This window comes from Megascapheus bottae, chromosome 7, assembly GCF_031878675.1.
Source record: "Megascapheus bottae isolate mThoBot1 chromosome 7, mThoBot2.hap1, whole genome shotgun sequence".
Lineage (NCBI taxonomy): Eukaryota > Metazoa > Chordata > Mammalia > Rodentia > Geomyidae > Megascapheus > Megascapheus bottae.
The window spans coordinates 29275664-29301696 of NC_143515.1; the positions used below are offsets into that span (position 1 = coordinate 29275664).

At 33.7% G+C, this 26033-nt stretch overlaps 1 protein-coding gene across 1 annotated transcript in view; it reads left to right on the top strand.

The window, feature by feature from the left end:
* Lrrtm4 (leucine rich repeat transmembrane neuronal 4) overlaps nt 1-26033 on the top strand; it is a 713810-nt gene that overhangs the window by 150673 nt on the left and 537104 nt on the right. The window lies entirely within an intron of this gene.

Genomic DNA, 26033 nt, shown 5'->3' on the forward strand with positions numbered 1-26033 from the left:
AGACAATAATAAGAAACCAGGCACAAGAAAGTCATTTGGCCAAGGTTGATCTCAGCCTTCTAGTTCTTTGATCCTAATTCCTGAGGCATTCAACTGTAATTGTACTGCAGTCTGCCTGATTAAAAAAAAAAAGAAAAAAGAAAGAACCATGTATTTATTTTAAATAGGGATGGGAAGGGAAAACAAGGTGATTGGGAGGGGTGAGGGAGGGAAATGGGGACAAAAACATGAGAAGAGCTATCAATGTGCGACAAATAAGGCAACTACTACCTGACGAAAATAACTGTAACTCCTCTATATATTACTCTGACAATAAAAAATAAAATTAATAAAAAAGAACCCCATCCCCCCCAAAAATGAACCAGCATCTGAGTTCATGACTGATAAAAATCCTGACAGACAACATTTAACCAGTCTGTCAATCAAAGATACGCATATCAATTAAATAAAATTTTGGGTCTTCCCTCACAGCTTCAGTGCAAAATATGTCATAGTATTTTTGGACAATGTGTTCTTTCATTTTACATATTTAGACCACAGCTTTCAATAGTCTTAAATGAATTTGAGGTTGTTAAAAATAATTATCTGTGACTTTAAAATATTGGCAATACATATTAATATTATTTTCCTTCTTGTTACCTTTATGGATTTTCTTGTATGCTGATTATTGAAAGAGAATCACCATTATGATATTTGAGGATTCCTCACTGTCAGCAAATCCATTACTAAAGTACATCTTTTGGAAGTCTTGATGGGGAAAAAATGACTGATGTATGTCTATTTAACATTAGATCAGTGACCAAAAATCTTGTGTAAGAGTCTCCATCAGCAATCCCAGCAGAGTTCATTGAAACTTGAATGCTTGCTCCCTGAGTTGTTCCTGCCCCAAGCAATAGCTTTGCTCTTTTTTCTCTCTACATCTCCAACACCTGCTTAGGAAGGTTGTAGCCTCAAGAGACACCTAGATCACAGACAAATGATTGAAGTAGTGTGACCAAACTCCTTCTTATTCCTAAGAAATTAGTACAGAACAATTGGAAGGTTTTTCTTTTACTCTATTTTTAATTTTTGAATTCAGGATAGACCGAGGGGCTTCTCTATAAAGAACTTTCTTTTCCTCTCCAGTCATTTACTTTATGAATTCACGTATGTTTGTGGATCCTTTCAGCTTCTTTTCTACTAAATTAGAAGCACTTTTCCTATAAGGTTTTTTTCACTGGAATTTAGCTGAGAGCTCTTGAAGATTTCAATGTGGGATGTCTTCCTTCTTTATTCACAATGTGATGCAAATATTCTCTGCTTCTACATTCCTTTGTTCATTTAGCTCACTGTTTAATGTGGAGAGCAAAGCATTTTCAGTTGCCTATTCTAGGCCATTGCGATTTTCTGAATACCCTGTATGTAATAAGCTTTTGATCTTTGGCATTCTTACACTATTCAGTTAAGTTACTGTATCATTGGCCGGAACATAAAAGTTATAATCAGAAGATTGGATGATAAATCTGAAGTCCATTTCAATTTTAAATCTTTTTTTACCTCACACCTGATATATGAGACAGTAGTTTATGGATAAATATAATAACTTTAAATTTAATACATTTAGTAAAAAAATGCAAGCAGGAGATGAGTTCATTTTGATTAGAAGCTCTAAATGGAGGAATCAAATAATCAAAATTTCCTTTTCTTACCACTCACTTAACAACATTTAACAAGTCTTCACAGTATGCAAAGCTGTGTGTAGGCACAGTGGGAGACATAAAGATGAATTAAACACAGCTCCTACCTGTAAAGAAATCACCTTAGGAGAGACAAAAATATGCATAAAGAGCTAAAATATAAGCAGAGAAAATGATGAATGCCTTAAGGGGAGCATAAACAATATCTGGTAGGTTGAGCAGCTTGTTGAGATTACTTTCTTTTCAAAATAAAATGTGGAATACATAAATACATTTGCATGCTTGGATGTGAATATACTCATATACCTTTCCGAAGGAGGTTCTATTAAATGACGATCACTCAGTCTTTAAGATGAGTAAATCATTTGGTGGTTTCAGTAAAGATGCCAACAAAATTAAACATGTCCTAACATAGCATCTAAGTAAATCAAAACATAAGCTTGTTTTTAATGCTCAAAGAAATGTTCCACTACAGATATCAGTAATAAGACAGGAAACATAAAATGACTGCTTACGGATTAAAATTAAAACCTTGGCCAATATCACATCCATTTATATCTAATTATTTAAAAGCAGGTAAAATTAAAAGACAAACAAGACCATTTAAGAAAAAATAGAGCATATGATTCAATGCTGAAATGCATAATGGGAAATGCAAAAGAATCAGTATTTCTAAGTACACTGAATACTTTGCAATGAAGATTTCATCAATAGACTTTTTATGGACCGAGTTTCTAAAGCAACAGCAGATCCATTAATCTCATCTATTACTGTGCAGAGATAAAAAGCAAATATAAGACCAAGTTACATTTATAAAATTCCAGAGAGAGTGAACTCTGCAGGAGTTTTGAAACTTGAGAATAATTTACTAAGAAGTCTAAATTTATAAACTTGTACATAGTAACAAAAATGGCATGAAAGAGATTACAGTAGAATTGTTCCCTTGACAATCATTAATATTATGGTAGCATGACCAAAATTGTATAAGTTCAAGTATAGGAAACTGTAGAATGTAGGCTTGTGATTTCCATTGATTTAATCTGTATGAGCTACCTGTACAAATTAGATAGCATTGAATACTTACCTTATTAATTGTTTTTAAATGTCCCTTTCAGATCAAGGAGAAAGAAAACATTGGCATTAAGAAATCAGAACTTGATTGTCATAAAAGCAATGATAATTAATTCCCTGCATAAAAATCGAATGTGGATGTTGTGAGATTTATAGCAGAATAAAGATTAGTCCATTGACTTTCTATTTGTATTTTTCCCTTTTGTATATCATTTTGATTTCCCCTATTCTTTGTGAATCTTTATTTGTAGCATGTCTTTTTTTTCTAACTGATGCATTTGTTCATATCTATAAGGAATGTTAGGATATTATAATGCCTGTATACCTTGTGTAAACTTCAAAACAAATTAGATATGTTTAACCTCACATTTGTCATATTTATGACAAAAACAAAGTTATTACTTGTGGTTTATGAAATATATAGCAGATTATTATTACCTCAATAGCACAACTGTTCTTCAAATTGTACCCTTTGAAAAAACGTTTCTTCTTGCTTGCCAGCCCTCTTTCCTGTTTCTGAAAGTCACCATTATCACAATTCTTTGAGATATACATTTGTGTTTATTTTGTTTTGTTATTTAATTTCATTCCTTTTTGTGTGTGTGTGCCCTTTCTGTGGCTTGGACTCAAATCCTGAAGTTTTGTCCCTAAGCTATTATCCCTAAGCTGGTATCCTTTCACTAACGACACAAATCTGCTTCTAGATTTTGAGAAGATAAATTAAAATTTCATGAACTTTGTTGGATTAGGACAATTTCTATGTGCCAAAACAAAACCTCCTTCCCTGAAAAATGTCAGTCAATATATAGTATCATCCATTCATTCCTGTCTCCCTTTCACCGCCTTCTGACTTTAGACAATAATTATGAGGGCTTAAGTCCAACAGCATCCTAAGTGCTTCATTTTCCCCCTCTTCGAAACTATTTTTTACCTTGTAATAAAAAGATTGTTTTAAATGTCAAACCTGATGGAAGTGTATTGTTTAGTGCCTTCTTCTGCAATTATTTGCTGGAAATTAAACTCTTGCCATAATGAGCTGCATCTTTCCCTGGTTACTCTGCCATAAGATCTCAACCTTTTTTCACATCCTCTTGAGAACTCCCTCACCAGGCTGAGCAATGTGTCTCTTCCTTTAGTCTTATGGTGTTCCAATGTTAGCACACTACAATAACTATTAAATAGTTCTGCAATTGCTTTTCCACTCCATTGTCTCCTAAGTAGACTTGATGCCCTCAGAGTTTAATAACGCATCAAAGTAGGAGGTAAGATAAGATGAAAGCACTTTGCAAAGCTAAGGCAACCAGAGGAAAGTGATTTGAGACAGTGGTTATATGTTGTCTGCCTTCAGTCATTCAGTATCACAGTTCTTTTCTAAATGATAAATTAAGAAGATATCTATGTATATTCTCTATGTATAATAGATGTATAATATATAGAATAAAATGCATATGTATTACTATATAGAGATATATGCTAGAGAGGATATGTTTAGGCATAAATAGGATATTTTTACTTTTAAATATAGAGTATATATAAAAAAGTTCAACATAATATTTTGATGGATGTATTCATAAAATAATCAAGCCAACATATTTTAAACATGCAATTCTACACTTATCATAATTTTATGGTGAAAAACTGAAAATCTACTTATAGAAATCTTCAAATATACACTATATCAGAATTAGCTACAGATACAATGCAGAAGAGTTTCTTAAACTTCCACTAATATATAGTCAACCTGACTTAATTTTCACTGTGGTGAGTAGTAATGGCTCGAGTGGGAGTTATTGGTATGAATCTTCACAAAAAGGCAGATGAGTTCCAATTAGATTTGCAAACTTTATGTATAATATCTCATCTAATGAATGTAAAAGTGAATTGACTAATGTGATCTTATAAATAATTTTCTTATTGTTAAGTAAATTCTTTCAAAGTGTGATGCAGTTTAATTTACAATAAATAATGTATAGGCAATAATCATTTCATGTAGTAAACACCCTGTTCAATCCACCTTGCACTTTTCTTTCTAGTCTAGAGGTAACCATATTCAGAGTTCCCTCTTTTTTCCAAAGACTGTTTATAAAAATATAAATAAGCATATGCAAATGTAAGAATACATACATTTTCACTGCTTCCATGTATAATTAAACCTTTAAATAATAAAGCATACTGAGTTATAAAGCTTTAACTTGACCTACACAGCAATAAGTTTACATAAGAATTGCATTTGTGCTTGGTGCCATTGTTTCAATCAGTAATTAAGTAATTAAATATTCATTAAAGAAGAATTTATAATGTCCTGATGGCAGATTTTCTGTGGGTCATGCTCCAAGAAGTTTTATTCCTTTGTATTTTCTCGTTTTATTAAATTGAAAAGTGAATCTTACACAATGCAACATAGTTTTGTATCTTTCAATAATTTTCTTCTGTTGAGTGAATTTTTGAGCATTATTTCTGTAACTATCTTATTCATTCTCCATGTTAAAATGACTAAAAATTAAAAGAAATAATTTGCAATTTATACTAAGAAAAAATCATGACAAATATAAATGATATGAATAAATAAAATTGGCATGATTATTTTATTCAAAATTTAAGCTTCTCAAGTTTAAATATGGTAATAAAATTTTAGTCTTTTGAAAATTAAATAAGCTATTTTATTTCCATAGAACATTTTATTTCCATATAAATGAAGGATTGTGAAGGAAATGTAGCTTTCTATAACATAAGAACATTTTATTTTTTAATGTTAAGATCAGTGATCAAACCTTATGTAGACTTTGTCATATAAGTTCGTTACTTCATAGGCAATGTGTCTGTGCTGTGTGAACTTCATATGATACTTGGAATACTATGTGAACACTCTGGGAGCACAAAATAGAATAACAAAATAAACATATGGAGCAGGGAGTTTGGCCTAGTGATAGAGTGCTTGCCTAGCATACACGAAGACCTGGGTTCGAGTCCTCAATACCACATACATAGAAGCTAGAAGTGGTGCTATGGCTCAAGTGGTAGAACTCTAGCCTTGAGAAAGTCCAAGGACAGGTCTCAGGCTCTGAGTTCAGTCCCCAGGACTGGCAAAAGAAAAAGAAAAGAAACATACGTCTTAAACATAGTTCACTATGTAGGAAAAAATGACTTTATGGTAACTTTACACGTAATTTTGGATAGATTTCCCTTTCTTTCCTTATCTTATCCATTCCATAGTTTCTCCACAGTGATGAGATCCTTATCCTTCTAAAAAGTAGTGTTTCACACAAAATTTTCAACTCTTAGAGTTCCATTTAATTTACAAGGAATGTGTCAATGTGTACAGAAGTGTTTCCCTAGGGTATGGAAAGTCCTAGTATGAAGTAGAGGTTTATGATGATTATATTATGCTGAGTCTTCATGCTACATTAGGAGTGACAAGGTGGCAGTGTATATGTCAGTGCATTTTTGATATCAGGCCACTTCAGAGCAAAGGTCATTCTTATCCAGGTTTAATGATAAAATTATCTTACTTTGTTATGAGGTACATCGTATATATGTTTGTTTATTTGAAACAGGAAAGGGAAAGTGGGGAAACAAGCTCAAGGAAGGGGGTAGGAGCAAGGAAATTGGAACAAATCGAAGGGATATCAAAGTGTGTGAAGTAATGCACCTTCTATCTGGCGAATATAACTGTAACCCCTCTATTAATTACAATAAAAATAAATGAAGAAAAATTATCTGGTAAAACTGCCATATTTTCTGCCTTATGTGCTAATTGTTCTCACAAATGCTTCTCATTGGGTTCAGGGAACCTAAGTACCTTATCAGACACATGTAAAGATCTTAAAAAATTGAAATAAGGGATAAGAGAAGTGAAGAAAAAGGAAAGATTCGGGGAAAAAAAGAGAAAACAATGAAGGGGTTGGGGGAAGGAATGAAGTACATAGAGATTGAAATAGAGGCAGATATATTTTCAGTAAACTGCAATAAATAACACTAAAATTTTCACCAGCAAGACTGCCATGCTAATGCTAAAGAAAGTCTGGTAAAAATCATCCAGCTACATTCTAAGATTTAAGTATAATTGACACTAAGTGGATTAACTAATTTATCATTAGAAGGATTTGTTTTAAGTGGATTTGATATATAAATAAGCATAATAGAAACAGAAATAATATAAATTATTCTATCTATAAATTATTCTATCTCAAAATTGTCAATACTACCTATACCTGTACTATAATTACATGGAACAAAAAAGTAATGTCCATAGTAATATGAAGGAATGAAAGAATAAAAAAGAAAAACACAGAATCATTTTCCTCCAAAATCAATTCAACTGTGCTTGCAGACTTCTTCACTATTCTTGATGCCTGATGGAGAGAGATAGTATGCTGGCCTTGTAGTTACGAGATCTTGTACCAGCAACTGGGGAGTGTGACCTTGAAGAGTGAATGAGTATATTTATATCTGAACTGAATACTATTTATAGTCCAAGTTAGCCTTATCATTCTATAGATAATCAAATTTTTCTGTGAAGATTTATTTTACTCTTCTCTACACGCAGAGTTTAAATAACTCTTTGAAGAACAGTTATAGCTTTCCTATATTTTCTTTTTTAAAAAATGAATTTCCTAATTTGATTTCTCCTTATTTCACAATAGCCATGTCTATCAGCTTTCCATACTTGTCCAAGTAAACCAATTTCTCATGAAGAAACAACATACACATTCACTCTATCCATTGCATTGAATCCAGACAGAAGAATGATTGGAGCAGTGAAATAATAAGGACCTAAATCAACCACAGTCCTATGGAAATATGGAGAACATAGTCAAGTATCTAGTTCATAGTATTTTCACTGTCAGAAAAATCAAGATACACTAAAAGTGGGAGGGCATTTCCACAAACATGTTCTCATTTCCAAACACAGTATGGTGAAATCATTTCAGAATGTTTTGTATATGCTTCTCAACCTGTTTACATTTTCTTAGCTCTTACATAATTTACCTCACCAGGCAGACAGACTTCACAGACTAACAGAAAGCTCATACAGGAATTTCAGTGGTGACTGTTTCATGTCCTTATGATCCCCTCCTCACCTAACCCTAAATCTTAGAGGGTATTCAGAGCAGCCCAGCTTGATGTTACTCATGCCATGAGTTTTGTGGCCACTAAGAAATCCTGAATATAGGAAATCCTGGTAAGTAAAAGGGGCTATTATCAAATACTCAAGATTAGTGCTTTTACCAATTTACCCAGAAAGAAGTACATGTACAGAAATCTAAACATATCCTTCCTTCAGAGGCATCCAAAAGGAGATCCAAGAAAAAAAAATTGCACAGGAGATCGAGAAGAATTATCTCCCAAATATCTAAAGCATTATTCAATAAGCAAAAAAAGCAAGAACAAACACAGGAAACTCACTTTGATATACACACGTTGGCATATATGTACATCTATGGGCCCAGTCTCGTGATGAAGCATGTGGACAACACCATCAAGCACAGAATCTAAACATCTCTGTATTTCCCCAGCATTTCCTTTTATTTGGCAATACTGTGATTTGAACTCATGACCTGGTGAATTGCAGTGTAGGTGTTTGTCCCCATGACCTGCACCCTAAGCTCTTTTTTTTTTGCAGTCGTTATTTTCAAATAGACTCTCAGATTTTTCCTCATCCTTTATCTAGATTGTGATTCTCCTGTCTTATGATTCATATCATTGTTGAGAAGAGAAATATCAAACTGTATCCAACTACTTCTGTTAAGATTTAATTTTGTAAACATTTTTTACCTGCCCTGACCTAGAATTTTGATCCTTCTACTCTCAGCTCCAAACTAGGTAGAATAACATACATGAGCCATCATGCCTGACTTACAGGAATTTTTGTTCATACTTTAAATCCTGTAGTAACTGCATCCAAAATATTATAATATTCTTATTTATGAAGGTATAGAACCTCATATTTATGTAACAAATATTATCTTATTCTAATTATGGTACCACTGCATAATCATATCAATATTTAAATTCAAAATAGTTAATTGAAAAGCAATTGAATGAAACCTTGCAATTGATTGAATAATAATCAACTTTTGGTGACAATTCTTTGGTTTTATTGACATAGTAAATACTTTGGATTTATATAAGCCATTATTAAGAGTTAGTAATGTTCATTCTCTAAGTGTGCAGACATGGGGTAAATGAATCAATTTATAGATTTATGAAAGCCATCACTCTTGTGTTAGAAATCAAATTATCTAATTTCTCCAGTAGTATTACATTTCCTTCTCTTTCTGATTTTCAGACCTGGAATCTTCAAATGTAATTCTTTGTTAGGTAGTTTTATGTCCAGTTTTGATCAATAGCCTACCACATAATAGTTTCTCTTGAAAATAATCCATTTGTTCTCCACTCTGTATTTTTTGTATGGTGACAGAGATTGGTCCCATGGCTTCCTTGAGCACTCTACCATTTGAACCACAATCCTGACCTTTTTGTTTGTATTTTTCTTTTGAGACAGATTCTTACAAATTGGGCCCCAGGCCTCAATCTCACAACCCTCCTGTTTATGCCTTCTAAGTAGCTGGTTTTATGGACTGGTATTACATTGCATTAATTTCTGTACATAACTTCTAAATTGTGTCATGCAACATTATATTTTAGAACTTTATTTTTATTAAAATTAAAAATAATAACTGATTGTAAGAATAGATTCTTCTTATTAGTTTACTAGAGAAGTTATTATTAATAAAACAAGAGTTTGAGACTGTTTGCTTTCCAAAGTATGTTTTAAATTATGCATTTTGATCATTTTAAGAAGATCGAAAAGAGGGCTGGGGTTTGGCCTAGTGGTAGACTGTTTGCCCAGCATGCATGTTATGGTACCACATACATAGAAAAAAGCTGGAAGTGTTCAATTGGTAGGTGCTAGCCTTGAGAAAGCCCAAGTACCATGCCAGGCCTTTAGTTCTAAGGCCCAGGACTGATTGGGATGGAGGGGGGGGAGAATATAAAAAAATAAAGCTTTTCTCAACTTAAAAATTAGTATTTTTAAGTGTTTTCAGTGCCATAACATAGCTGTCCATGTGGTTAGTGAATAAGCTAACTAAGGAAGAAAGAATTACGCTACACAAATATCATCAAAGCCAACAATTGCTAAGAGGGTTTGTTCTTACCAGTGAATCTGCTTTGGAAAGCACTTTGGAGCCATGGTAAACAATTCTGTTTTCTTGCTTTTTGTTAATGTAGCTGTGAGTTGACTTAGTTTTGACGAAGCTCAAGAATAAAAGGTTGAAAATTGTACAGTTAGAAACATTAATGGAATTTATAAAATCAAAAGGGTCATTAGAGTAAAATGGAGTGCAGATCCCTTTTGAGAATTTCTGTTTTCCATTATCCCCCGATCTATTACTCAGACTCACTGTTTAGCCTACTGAAATCCTGCTGTGATTATTTATCATTTTTTTAAAAAAAGCATTACACAGTGATAGTACTGTCTGGTTTTCTAAAAATGAATTCATTCTCCTCTTCATGTTGCCTTTCTGCACACTTCTCATAGCATTTTGAGGATTAAAAGGAATTCTGTATACCTAAGAGAAGACAGAAGCTTCATAAATGCCTACTATTTGTGTAGCTACAGCACGAATACTTAACACAAGAGATTTGTCTTTATTTAGAGCTGAGTTGTGGTTTAAAGCAAGATAAAATTGCAAAAATGAACTCAAGGTTTAAGCATGCTCTATCTTTCCTCTCTTCACTACAAACATTTTGTCCTCAGTCTGCTGAGCAAGGCTATCATGGTCAGTAATAAAATGTCTGCATAACAAGACAAATCACAATAATGGAGAATCAGGAAAATGTTTTATCTGTGTGGTTTTCCACAAACCTGAACCCACAATCTAATCCTGATGAAAGTGTAAGATATGGAATAATAAAAGATCATTATAAAACAAATAACTGCATAGTTTAGTGGTAGACTATTTGCCTAGCATGCACAAAGACCTGAGTTTGATTCTTGGTACCACATACACAGAAAAAGTCTGAAATGGTATTGTGGCTCAAGTGGTAGAGTGCTGGCCTTGAGAAAGCCCACGGACAGTGTCCAGGCCTTGAGTTCAAGCCCCAGGACTGGCAAGCAATAAATAAATAGATAGATAGATAGATAGATAGATAGATAGATAGATAGATAGATAGATATTTTTTTCCAAAATTGTTATTCAAGCCAAATAAAATTTGAGAAAATGAAAAAAAATGGAGAAAATACATTGAAGGCTTGAGATCAAAATGTAAGGGTGTCTTGGATAGACACTGAGGATAAGAAATGAAGCCATGAGTCAAAAGGAGCTTGATTAGAGCAGATCTGAGCTCAGTTAATAGCAGTGTAGCAGTGTAGACTTCTTATTTGAGGCAAATGTGGCATAGTATTATTAGAGGGTATCAATATTGGAAATCAGGTAGGAGTATTACTGGAATTCTTTGTGCTATCTTTACAATCTAGGACTAGTCTATTATGAAAAGCTTCTTTAAATATTTCTTCAAAGGAGAGATTTCTCATAAAAAGAAATTGTCAAGGTATCTAGAAATAAGTAAGTTTTACCAAATGCACAACTATGTAAAAGAGTTCTTAAGCTTATAATGATATGAATATTACAGATATTGATCATTACATTAAATAAGAATTAATTCTATAACAAGATCTAGCCAAAAATTTAATATATGCAGGGTTAGAAAGCCATGTCTACAAGCTATATCCATTCTGTGGCCTGTTTTAGTAGAGCTACATGAGTTAGGAGGATTTGTTTGCTTTTTCATTTTTAATATAAGGAAAAAGTACAAAGAGTAAAAAGTGGACAGAGGGGGAAAAAGGCAAGAAGAAAGGCTGGCAGGAAGGCAAGAAGGAAGGCATGGAGGCAGGAAAGGAGGAAGGAAGGAAAGCATGATTTGTATGACTTAAGATATTTCTTATGTGACACTTCACAGAAATAATTTGCACTAAAATCTAAACACATAGAGCTCTTAAAAAATATCAGGTATTTTCTAGAGACCGTACTGGTTTTAATGTTTTTGCTGGTCACAAACCCTGCATGCAATTTATCTATGGTTTCCCATTCACAGAGAAAGAAGCAAGGTGCAGAGATCAATATTTACTTGCCAGGATCATCAAACTAGGGAATAAACAATAGGACATAGATTCTGACTCCGCTGTCTCCTCCAGTGGTCATTTATTTCGCCTGATTCAAATGATCATTTTTCCCAAAGAGCAGGAAATGGGGAGTATATTTAATAAATAAAAAGTTCCAAATATTTAGAAGGCTTTCTTCTCAAATGTGCTATGCCATATTTGGTCTGAAGCATGTAAAATTATTGTATGTGTGGAAAATTTGATAAGAGATTATGTCTCTTAGTAAATGTTTATATCATGAAACAAAGCAATTTACAAAAAACACAGGACATTAATGTAATATGATTATTTACTTTATTGTAATTATATCAGTATATATGTATACATATGTGTTCATCAATTGTATAAAATAAATATTCAATTTTGATTGTCACCATATTTTTAAAATTAAAACATTTTTCATGCATATGAAAAGTCATCTGTACTTTGTAGTATATAAACACTCACAGCATAGTACAGTTCACACATAAAGAAAAAAAACAGGGTTCATGGAAGAAGAGACTGGATGGAGGTATGATTTATAATGTGTATTGAAAAGCAGAATTAAATTCAGAAGAAATGTAAGGACAAGAAAAGCTAAAAGGTTTTGGGGGAAAAAATGTTGAAAATTAAAAGAAATTTGAGCAAGAGCCTGATAGATACATAGAACTTTACATTAGTCTCAGAAGAATGTTCTAGACATTTTAAGATCACTTGAGAAAAGAAGACATACTTTTTCTTGAGTTTTATACAGAAAGAGAGAAAGAGAGACAGAGACAGACAGACATGCAGGCAGACATACTCACTAGGAAGGTGTGGGGATTTTTATCTTATTTTGTTTTAAAAGCCTTATACAGAGGATTAGAGTAACATATGTAGTGTAATGAGTACATTTCGTGTTGAACATGGTTATCCCTCTCTCATTTTCCTCCCACTGTCCCTCCACCGACTCTCCCTCCTCAAGTTATAAAGTTCATTTCCAACATAATGTCATATGAATATTGCTGCCGCATGGGTTCACCCTCTGTGAACCATTTTGTTATTCCCCTTCCCTTCCTCAAGTCAGATAAATGTATATATAAAAGAACAAAATCAAAACCAGTGTTTTGTTTTCTTTTTGCTTTACTCCAAAATAAAATTTCTAGCAAAAAAGCATGTAATGGTACTATCATATCATAGCACAAGAGATTCTACACCAGGTATAGATTAATTTTTTGACTGAATTGTTACCAGTCAATAATTCTGAAATCAATCAAGGATGGTAACAATACATTTAGGCAGTCACTCTACCAGGAACATGCTAGCTGAAAGAATACACAAATCAGGTCTCTGTAGTAGCAGTAGATGCTGAACTACATTCCTTATTAGAAAAGATTAAAATCTATTCACAGATAAAAGCTTTTAAGAAGACAGTGTTTGTAGAACCTTTTATTTGTCAAAGACATAAAATCCTAGAAAAATGAATGCTAAGTGTTTCTAAGTAAAATATCCTTATTTAATTTCAGGTTATATCATAGATGTAGACTTCAGTTCCCAGTTCCATTCCACATTCTGCTATGGAATGCAATGCTTTATCCTACCTTCAGTTCCATTTGCTTTGCAATTCTTTTTAAAGTCACAATCTCATATTTCATTGTAAATGAGTTATTTTTAATATTAGTCTTTGATTTTCCAGAAGCTATTTCCTCTTGTACTGCAACTTCCCTGTGTTTTCTAGATTGCATAAGCCACCCTTCATGAAATTATATGCATTTATTCTGCAAGAGAAAATTCAGTTAGACAGAAAGTGAGATCCTCTCTAGTTTCAGGGACTAGCCAGTGGAAAAGTGGCTGTAAGAGTTTCTTTATTGAGGTTCTCTCTGTTACTCTACTCTGCAATTGACCAGATCTCTCTCCTCTCTCCCTTCCTTCCTTCCTTCTTTCCTTCCTTGCTTCCTTCCTTCCTTCTTTTACAAAAATGTGTTTAAGTTCAATGTCAAGCCTGCTGCTCTAATCATCCGCACAAATCGTTATTCTTGATCCATTCAGCATTCTTGTGAAACTGTAATCATCTGATGGAATCATTTGCCTCTTGAAAAGTCTATCAGTCATGTTACTTGCTCATAGTACAATCTAAAATATGGGCTCATTTTCTTCCCTACATAAATATATGCACATTTCTCTATCTCCCCATATGCGTGTCTTTAAAAATTTAATTTATTGTAAAAGTAATGTACTGAAGGTTTACAGTTACATGGGTGAGGCATTGAATACATTTCCTGTGTGTGTGTGTGTGTGTGTGTGTGTGTGTGTGTGTGTGTGTGTGTGTGTGTGTGTTGCATGCTTGTATGAGTGAGTTTTGGTACCAGGTCTTGAAGTTAGGGCCTCTTACTCTGATATTTTTGACTCTCCATTAGAGTCACACCTCCACTTCCAACTTTTTGTTTGTGTGATCCAGGTTTTCCTGTGTTTTCAAGTAAAGGGCACATGCTAAAAATGTAGATGCTTGATTGGAGAGTAATGTGGACTAGTACTTTTATCTAGACTTTCCTGCTTTGGTATTAACGAAAAAGTATTTCTGCAGAGGAATCCCAAATTCAGTACCTGTACTTCCCATGGTTTTCATACCTGACTATTAAATGAAGAATGCATCTGAAAAAGTGACAATCTAATAATGTTGATGCTCTTAATTATTGTATATGGTAACAAAACCATAATTTGCTTTTTTTTACATTTATGTATGCTTATTCTGGAGGATTCTTTTCCTGCTAACAATCTCTTATGAATACTATTTTTTCCCAAAACATAAAAGAACAACTGTATAAGAATATTAAAATACACATGCAATACAGCCTTCTTTTAATTAAGGGGCACTTGTTCCATTTTGTATTTATATGAGCCTTGCATTTCTGAATGCAGAGATAGGAATATAACATGAATCTTTCATAATACTTTTCAAAAATTGTTTTTAATTAGAAAACAAATTTTTATTTTCCAAAGTAAATCAACTGCATATATGATGTATTCACTTTTTGGGAACCTTTATTTTATCATTCCTTTCATTGGTGGTACTAGAATTTGAACTTTGTGCCTGAGATTCACTTGGCAGGCTTGAGGATCTGGTGTTCTAACATTTCAGCTATGCCTACAGAAAAGAAAGTTTTGATTATTATTTTGGGGAGAGCCTCTTAGAATCTCATGGACTCTTCTATCCATACTAACTAGTTAACAATACATTGAAGATCTCAGCATTCTGAATCTCTATAGTCTCAACTGTGAGTAACCTGAACCTAGTTATTTTTGTCACTCTTTTTTTCCCTTTTGTTGCTAGTAGAGGAACTTGAACTCTGGGCCTGGGCACTATCCCTGGGCCTTCAGCTCAAGGCTACTGCCCTACCTCTGAGCCACAATACCACAGTGCCAGGCTGACTTTGAACCTCAATCCTCAGATCTCAGCTTCCTGAAGCTAAGATCACACATGTGAGCCATGACCCCAGTTTTATTTTGTCATTCTTAATAACAAAGTTTTCATAGATACTAGTTATGAGTAGTATAACAATTGAATCATGAAAACTTTTAAGCAATTATTCATCTTTTCTTTTATCTCTGTGTTCAAGGACTATATTATATACTTTATGTAATGTTTTTGTTTGTTTTGGGGGAATAGGGCATGTTCTTTCAAAGTCTCTAAAATAGATGCACTTTTTAGCCAAAAGTGTCCTAAATCTGGTTGCTATTCTTTATGACCCTTTTTAGTAAGCTTTTTCTCCCACAGAAATCATTAAGTTTGTTTCTGTGTGCAAGTAAATTGTGTTTGACCAGCTGTTCTATTGCACTCATTTCCAGAAGAATTGAATTTGCTTCTGAACTCTGAACTCACAATAGCTAAACTTGGCAAAATGTGTTTTCTTATCCCTGCCCAAAAGACCACGCATACACAGTTATTTAGTGTAATGTAATTTTGACTCTTGGCTTAAAATGAAATGGTGCACATAGCAGCTACACCAGTTTATTTTCTATGATGGCCCATTTGTATGTATTGCAGAGTAAAGAAAGCACTAGATAAGATTTCCTGAGATATTACTGGCAATGCACTTGTCTTGGTTGGATCAATATTAATATATGTAGGGGTTATTTTTGCTATGTTTCCATACCTAGTAAACTGTCATAGTTTGTAATATAATGATACTATATGATTTATAGTATTAATTAAGGACTTCAAGAAATTATTGAAGCATGTTGTGAGACTTTCTTTGCTTATTAATAATTTGATATATTTTTTATTTTTATTTTTTTGTGAGTACCAGGCTTGAACTTAGGGCTTGGGAGCTGACCCTAAGATTTTTTGCTCAAGGCTAATACCCTAACACATGAGCCACATGAGTTTTTCTGAGTAGTTTATTAGAGATGAGTGTCTCGTGGTCCTTCCTGCCTGGCTGGTTTTGAATGAAAACCCTCAGTTCTCAGCCCCCTGACTAGCTAGGATTTCACATGTGACCCAAGGGTATCTGGATTGAAGGAGAATTCTTATCTGATATTTTGCTCTTCGCATAACAAAATATACAATATATTGATAACAAGTAATCAACTTTAGAAAAAATGAATATATATATTCAAATGAAAGCTGACCTGTTGAGGAAACCTTCTCTGAGTCATTTTTACCACTATCTTGGAGGTTTTTTTTTTGTCCACAATTATCTTTTCAAAGTGTCTTAGAAAAATGGACAGATTCTCTATCTGAGGCAGATGAGGTTTTTCTAATGACTAGAATGGCAAAGATAATGTTTTCCTCCTATGCAATGTTCGACAAATCTATCAGCACCCCTTGTAAGGGGGGCTTCCTCACCTCTGGTCTTTCTTGGGCTGTAATAGAGAGTGTGTGTAGTATTATCCTGAGCCATACATATCACTACTGTAGGACCTTAAGGTCATAGGAAATCAGTGGAAGCTCATGCTTCAGCTTCCATACATATCGACTTCATAAAAAAATCCTGCATGCACTCCACTCATGACCTTGGGATTTTACACCTGTGTGTGTAAAACTAGCCATTTAGTTCTCAAACAGATTAGAAAGTCATGCAAGGTTTCTAACACCTCCATTTCTTATTGTTTCATAAGTAGCCACAGTGAATGAAAAGTAAAGGAAAGTTATTAAGATCTGCAGCAGAAAACTGAAAGAGATAAACCACAAATAAAGAAAAGTTGGCAGTTCATAAAGGAGGCAAAGTTGATCCACTCAGATCCTAGAGCTGAATCCCAAAGAGAAACTCAGAGTTAAAGGAGGAAAGGATAGCTTAGCACTAGAGGAAGGTTATTTCACCTTGTTTGTTGGGGGAGAAAATGGGAGAAAGAATGATCATAGAAAGAATGGTCACTCGGTACAAAATTGAGTAGCAAGGAAGCAGAAAGTGAAAGGGAGGCAAGCCTGGAGTAGCAAGCCAAACATTTCTAGCAAGTCAGTAGGGAGGAAATTAGTTACCTCACTCTGACATTGCAAATAATATAAAGTATAGCTGTTGCTGAGAGCCTGTATGAATTAAGAAAATATGCATCTATATATTCTGTATACATCTATAGATTCATTTAATGTACATTTTTACATCGTGTTCTCCGTCAGAACTAATTTAATTTAAAGTAAGTGAGAGGGATAATGGTAGAGCCTGCCCTTCTCCATTCTTTGCTGTTTTTGCTGCTTTTAGAAGTTTACTTGCTCAGAAAAGAGAAAAAGTGGTACCAATTAGTATATATATCTATATATCTATATATATATATAGATATATATATATATCTTGGGATAAATTTTTTGGAATATTGGAATAAAACTTTCTGTCTATCCTTGATTGCATTGATTGTAAAGTCACACAAGTAGCTGACCATTGCAGTGCCAAATCAGTCTTACCCTTTGACTCTCTAATAAAATGACATTTACCTAAGGCTCTAACAGTTTCACTATTTCATGATTTACCCTTCATCAAACTGAACCTGTTGCAGAGTTGACTCACCTTCTTTGAGATCATATATTAATGAGGTGCCCTGGGCATAGAAGGAGTATTAATTTGTAGGAATGTCTCAGCTCTTTTCTTTTTTGAAGTTTAGCCAGACTATGTTACCCAAGGAGTTGTGAGTGATGAGAACTTCAATGTACTTGGAAAATACATGTCAGAGAAATTATTAATAATAATAAATCTTGTCTGACAAGACAAGAGCGCTTAGGTCTGTTAGTGACAGCTTAGTTTACAGAAATAAAACCAATGTTCTCTGTTCCATTTTCATGGATTGAATGGGTTTAATCACGATGTTTGGCAGATAGCTACATCAATCCATCGCATCCTATCTAAATTCTGCCATCTTTGGCCAGTCATTCATAGACATATTTCTAAACTTCAAAAACAAATCAAACCTTTTTTCCTGTTTTTTTCTTCAGAAAGCATCAAAAATAACCTTTCATTTTTAGTTAGGAAATTAATTAAATCATTGACAAATGATACAAGGCTCTATTTTCTTCAAATTAGGAGTTTAGAATTTATTGTCATCAATTTTTTAGGAAGGTTTATGTTTTAAAAACAGTAGCCTTTTGGGGGGCTGAAGTTACTGTGTCCAGATTCTGTAACTTAGTGATATTCTATCTATAATCTTATTCCAAAATTTCCCCCCATTTTCTGCCCTTTCCTTGATGCCTTTAAGATAAGGTCAGTGGTTTCTTTTTCTTCTTTCAAGGTTTAATTAGCCCTAGTGAGGGTAAATTTCACTGGAAATGCCATGTTATAAATAATTTTACCTAACATCTGATCCAAATCACTAAAAGTATCTCAATTACTGCAATCTTTGCCTTGTGTTGTCTGGAAAAATTCGACTTTGTACTCAATCCCAGACTTTTCCTAGGATAAACCCAATATTGAGATCAGAACTGTTCATCACCCCTGGATGCGGTGGCTCACTCATGTAATCCTAGCTACTCAGACGACTGAGATCTGAGGACCAAGGTTCAAAGCCAACCTGGGTACTACAAAGCTATGGGACTCTTATCTCAATTAATCACTAGAAAATGGGAAGAAAGGGTGTGGCTCAAGGATAGGGTAGTAGCCTTGAACTGAAGAGCTCAGGGACAGTGCATAGGCTCAGAGTTCAAGCCCCATGACCCCTCTTTCCCCACACCAAAGAAAAAAAAGAACTGTTCATCACCATCATTTCCTATTAATTGACTCACAATGAATTAAAGCCAAGTAACAAGGTTTTTCCTTTCTTTACCTTTATATTTGTGTTCATTAAACATGTAGTATGTTTTGAATGAATATGAGCGGTATTAATTTGAATCCCTACTCTGTTACTCTTACTGAGCTCAAATTTCCCTTGTCTGGAAACTACAACTATAGAATCTTGTAGACATCCAGCTCTAGTGGAAGATATCAACACAGGATAATCTATAATCGTTTAATGAGTTTGTAAAAGTCTGACTGGGGTTTGGAGATCAAAGTCAGTTTAAGGCAAAATGTGAAAAAGACAGAAACTTAATTAAAACTAAATTGTGGTTACTTGTTCCTGCCATGCCAGAAATAGCCAGGAGTGTAAGTAGGGGAACTGTGGTCCAGGCTATCTCTAGCAAAATCTGAAATACTATTAAAATAGAGCAAAACCTAGATACACAAGGCCATAGAGTATGACGCTAAAAGGAAGGACCTCCAGGATATAGAAACAAAAGCCATATAATGAGTGATTGTTGTCCTTAATGTACTATGTTATCTCTCATCTCTTTTGCTGTCCCTTGGTTATCTCATATTGTTACAGTATTTCATTTTGTTATCTGATATATTGGATATATTTCTAATTGGTTATTTGAAATTGGATAGGGAAGGGGGAAAGACAAGATGTGGGGTGAGGGGAGGGAAATGGGGACCAAGACATGAGAAAGGGTATCAATGTATGTAAAGTAATGCACCTTCTATCTGGCAAATATAATGTAACGCTTCTATTAATTACAATAAAATATATATAAAAATAATGAAAGCTAGAAGAATTGGAGGCATTGTTCAGGAGGTAGAGCAAACATGATGTCTAGAGCTCATACGCTGAACTTGATAAAAGAAAAAGAAGAAAAGATAAAGAACAAACCACTTACAATATATACACATTTTATATTTTCTGTTCTTCTTAGACATTGAAATGAAAGTTTTTTGACGATAGTACATTAGTACTGGTCAGAAAGTGCAGAAACTAACTAATGATTGCACAGGAAGTTCAAAGCTTGAGGAATTGCCAGGAATGGAAGTGTTTCACAGAACAAGAAGATGGCAAATAGTAATATTTACCTACTCAGTGCTTTATCTTCTGCTACACCCTATAGAAAAATCATTCAATCCAATAAGAATGCTATTTGTGAATTATTTATTTGTAGTTATTTTCTCATTTTATAGTCTCATGCTAATAGCAAGTTACAAATATGAATGGATGAATGAAGATAGTTTTATGCCTTTGTATAGCTTAATGCCAGTTGGATTGCTGAACAAAAATCAAATACTGACAGCACTACATATAAATGCTTTGCAAACTTGTTAGAGGGCAGGGAATGGAGCTATTCTTGATTAGTAGGAGGAGAAAGCTTCTCTTTATTGATTATTAAAAAAGGAGCTCAAGATATTTAGGCTAACAAGCAAGTATCATCACTGCTAGTAAAGAAATGAATGTTGTGAAATCTGAGTGCTGAATTGAAGTGCAGAGAATAATGCCTGAAATGTATTGAATGAAAGGAGAGTAACTTAAGGGATGGTAGAATAAGAGTATGGAAAGGTAGTATAATGCTTAAGGAGTTTATTTAAAAAAAATTATAAGGTAAAATCATTAATGAAGGAGAGGAGGAAAAGAGAGAGCTGGTGATATAAGTGGATTCTCATGGGGTTTGAAATCAGGGCTTTGTGTTTGCTAAGTGGATATTGTTCTGCTTAAGCGTTTTACAGCTTCCTTACCTCTGGGTTCTTTTTAGATGGGGCATCACTTGTTTCCTTGAGATGAGTCTCAAAGAATTTCCTCCCACTGGGGTCCTGAAAATTTTGATAGGCTTCTAATTTCACAAACTTCTCACTCCATGCCTCAGTTACTAAGAATACGTAGATGTGGCTTATTTTAATGTTATAATGAAATGTGAAAGTCAATTTATTTTAGACATGTAAATGACTGGTATAGTGTCTGAAGCAGAGAATATTATTATTATTATTATTAATAAATTGAAGAATAGATGGATGGATATGAACAATATAAATGCATTGATAAACAAGAGGATATCGGGTCTGGCAGTTGAGTATTATATCAACCATGCAATTGCATTTTCTTTGTCTCCCATGCTGAGCCACAAGGAACACTGAGGGAAGTGATATGGTTCAAAGGAGGAGAAAGGATTTTAAGTCCTTCTTGGATGCTGTCTTTTGTTGAATATGAGTGAGGTGTCAGGAATAAAGTTAATATAATTGCTTATGATTTTCAAAAGCAGTTTGTTATAGGTAGAGGAAGAAAAAAATAAATAGCTGTCTCAAGAGATGAAAAAAAGTTTGTCTGAAAAAAAGGAAGGCCAAGCAAGTAAGAAATTAACTAAGAACGGTACTGCAAAGTGGCCATTAGAATTAAGGACCTGATTGAAAGATGTTGCAGAGGACTATGGAAGAAGTCAGAATGAGTTGGGTGACTGTGAGAATGGGAGGAAGAACAAGGGAAGCAGAAATTATGCATGCATATTTTAAAGGAAAGTTGGTAGTGAGGAAGGGAGTCAGTGTGTTTATTTTTGTTTATATTCTGCACTTTTTTTCAGAGAAATGCATACATAAGATACAGATTATTTCTTTTCAAACTATTATGAATCAAAATCATGGTTTGTATCAAGAAGTGGGAATTTACTACTCATATTTTCAAAACCTATTTATGTAAGAAAGCATGATGAAAAAATAAGCCTCCACAATTCCAATATTTTTCCAGTTACTTGAATTTTTAGTTTCTGCATTCAGTCATAGGTACAGATTTCCATTAAGTTTATGGTTACAGTATTTTGAAGATGTCATTTTAGCTTAAACACTCATTCTTTTTTACCTACAATAGAAATTTCTGAAATATTTTAATGACAGAATAATATTCCACCTAGTTAATTAGAACATAATTTTAAAACAATATATTTACTAGCCAAAAACATGGAACATACACTATAGTAATTGATGGATAATATCTATATTAATATGAATTCATAGCATGACTTAATTCTCACTGATCTATCAGCCTTTTTATGCTGAGGTCCTTACAAACTAATTTAGGGCATGCAAAATATTATCTACCTTTGTGCAAACAAAACCTTTTTCAAAGAGGAAAACTAAGTCATCCCTCAAAAGAATGACATTGTGCCATTGGTAAGAGAAAAGAAAGATTTGGAAAAAAATTGGATTAAGTAAGCCAGACCAAATAAACATAGGTGACATGGTTTCTCTCATTTGTGGTAGCTAGGATGTGCCTATAAATCTATAAATAAACCCTCTGAATGGTACTATATATATATATATATATATATATATACACACACACTCTGGGATATGATGAATTATACAAATCTCTAGGCAATTACACAGAGTCAAACCAAAGGCGAATATTTGAGGAGAGGCTCACAAAGGCACTATATCTATGTGCATCTGAAAATACAAAATAATGTTTATTGGAATTAACTTCAGGAAAGGAGAACAAGAAACTAGAGGAGCTTTATAGTTATTCCTGTTTTGTTATTTTCCTTTTGTCTTGTTTCTTCATTTATCTTTATTTAGAAGAAAAGTGGGGGACACAGAAGTGATTGAACAAATGCAGTACTGATACTCAGTAGACACTATGTTAAAACTGAAGTACACAAGTTGTGGGTGAGGGTGGAAGAGGAAAATTTGCAAAAGAAGGGTAAAATTGCCCCAAAAGAGGTATACTCTTTATCTGACTTCTATAACCACATTTACCATAACAATAATGAAATTAAAATAATAAAAATACATAAGAAGTCATAAGACCCTTTTCAGATCACTTGATTACTAAATGCCTGTTAAGTTCAATCAAATTATAATTAAGAAGATTTTGGCAACAGCACAATCACAGAGACCAAATATCCCAACATTCAGGAGGTTAAAGCAGAAGGTTAATCAGTTCAAGTTCACCATGGGCTAGACATGGTGACTCTCAAAAAATAATCAGACAGGATAAGTTTTATGCAGTAAGGAGGTAAATTTAGAGCTGTGTTGTCAATAATTATATCCAGAGAATGGAGTGGAATGTCTTCGGAAAATAAGTAGGTAATAAGATTTTCCTCACTGACCATAGCATGTTTCTGAAAACATCAATATTCCATTTAAGGCTATTATGTATACATTACGAGTGAGAAAGAAGATCTGAATTCTTCCTGTGGGAACTGAACATATTTCTTCTTGTATCCTTTTGAAGATTTTTCTTACATCTCATTAGTGTCCATATCTACCCTCAAATAGAAGATTAATAAATGAAATTTTGAGTTCTGACAATGTTGATGGAATCTTAAAAGTAGAATGATTCTGTCACAAAGATCAGTGTTTAAAAATTTGATTTAACTAAACATTTATCTGCTAAAAGGTAGGATTATATGGTTATATATGATGTTCTACTGACTCTAAAAGCAGTCACTCTCTCCACAACAAAATCACATCAATGATAATAACAAAATTATTTAAAAACATTTCTGCTTATAATGGTGCTTCAGTGAGCTATTGGCTCTTTCCTATTCTTGTGTAAGTTTCACATGGCTCTTTCCTATCTTGCCTAAGTTTCATGTTCATTGAGATGGACTTAGACTGCTGCTTAACTTCTGGAGACAGAGGTCACATTAGCATTAGTGGGAACAAGTGTCACAAGACAGTGGATGTAGCAACAGAATGGATCAAAAGCCATAATGGGAATTAGAGAAGACCCAATAGAAATCCAGTAGGCTCTGTAAACCCAGGGAGGCATATATCCAATTCTCATTTGGGCTTCTAAGTAGTCAGTGATATCCCTTTAAAATGCATCCAGATAGAGAATTCATCTGTACGTGAGTATTTAGTCCTCTCCTCATAGCACATCCACTCTTGTTTGGATTTCAATGTCCAATTTCCTCTAATTCTCTAAGTCCTTTGAAATGGATCAATTGTATAGCTTTCGCTAAACAATTTCCTTATCCATAGTAGTTAGCTTGAAGACTCCCTTTCTTTTTATGGAGTTTAAAAGAAATGTTTTGTAAGGGGCAGAAAGAAAACATATTTTTGCTCAGAGCCATCTAGCCTGCTATGATGTGGCAGGTGTGCTGATGTCAAATGCAAATGTTCTGAAAACACGAAGTAAACAGGAATATTTTTTATGTGAGTCATCCATGTCATTCTCTGCTTATAAATACACAGTGTAGAAGAGAGCCTTTACCAAGTGAAATTTTCCTTTTGGAATTCAAATTTAGGTGTGTGGAGAGGAAACATGTGCAGCTTATTTATCTTCAGTAATTCAGTAGTTTTGGTAAGAGTGTCAATCATGTGTGTAATTATATAGCACTTGTATACGTCACTTGCAATTGAAGCATTCTGTTATATTAAAATGCACTTTATTTTGATGCATTCCTTTTTAAATTTTTGAATTGAGTTATATATTTAGTGAGTAAATTGTACATCGTTCTTCCTAATAATGATTTGAGGAAAAATTAGTTTGAAACCCTTATGTCTGTGAACATAGCTTTTTAAAATCTATGGTCCACACACATTAAATGGAAGTCTTTATAGTAAAATTGCTGCCTGTATCCCACCTTCACCTTTTAGGAAATACCTGATATTAATGAGACAAAATTTGGAAAAGCATTTCCATTAATCTTTGAAAATTTAACTCACAGTTTTGAATAGGGATGAAATTTGTGGCTGGATGCAAAGCTCAGTATTCCATGTCTGAAATGCAAGACAGAATGCATAAAATTGTGCATGGCCATGATTACTTAGAGTACATAAGGAAAATTTCTGCCATTGCACTTACTCCAAGAGATGATAGCAGTAATACCTGGCTTTCTTGGATTCAGTCGTGTGTGTCATTAGGGACATATCTGTCATTAGGGAGTCTGATCTGTTCTAGCAATATGCTGTGTTCTTGGGAGTACATTTTTTCTCTTCTACATTTCTAACTTTACAATTTTGTTATTTTTCTTCCTTTCTTCCTATTTTTTTCTGAGCAATATATACTTTTCTGAATAAATGCTTAGGAGAAATCATAATGAAATATTATAAAATATGAGACAATTCCTATTTTGTTTTATTTCAATCCAAGGCAAATAAAATGTAAATGGACAAATTGGCATTGCAGGGCACAAAAAATTAACATCCTGGGGCACAAGAAAAGATAGTTGTGAGTTTATGATAATACTTAAGCAGATGGAGATGGCCTGGGACCACAAATTTCCCCTGAATCAAAGTTCAAAATGTTACTGTTTTAGCTGTGATGTTAATCTGTTAACATATATCCTGGAACAAGTGACCTGGCTTCAAATTCCCATCTTTGTCATTTACGTATTGACCTTAGATACATTTTTAGCATCATTATGCCACAATTTTCTCATTTTTAAAAGGATGAGCAATAAAAATCATTGCCATATGGGTTTGTTGTTAAATACCTAAAAGTATTTTAAAGTAGGACTCATTTGCCTGGTTGCTGTGGTGAAACTGTACTACCTAGGAAGGCATCCTCATGGACTTCTATCTTTTGATCCTACTGGTAGCACATGTCCAACAATACTGGCCTTCTTTCTACTAGTCACTTTTACTCACCATCAACTGACTTCTTTTGAGCAATAAATGCATTGCTCCAGTTCCTATACACTGTATATGGAGCACAAAAAAGAATAATTCTGGATTTTGGGTATTATCTGAACAGATTGAGATTGCCCAGGACCACAATATCTACTGGAAATCAAAGTTCAGCCTGTTATAGTATTTTCTCTGTGATCCTTTCAGCCAGCTGGTTTCTTCCTTCTTTTATTTTTTATTAAAAAATAGTTAAGATGTTCTCTGATTTATTTTCTTCCAGTAAGAATTATGCTTAAGTTTCAGTTTATGTTTACCTCACTTTGGCAGACCAGTTTGGTATATAAGAACCTTCTTACTAGGAAAATCAATAGGAAG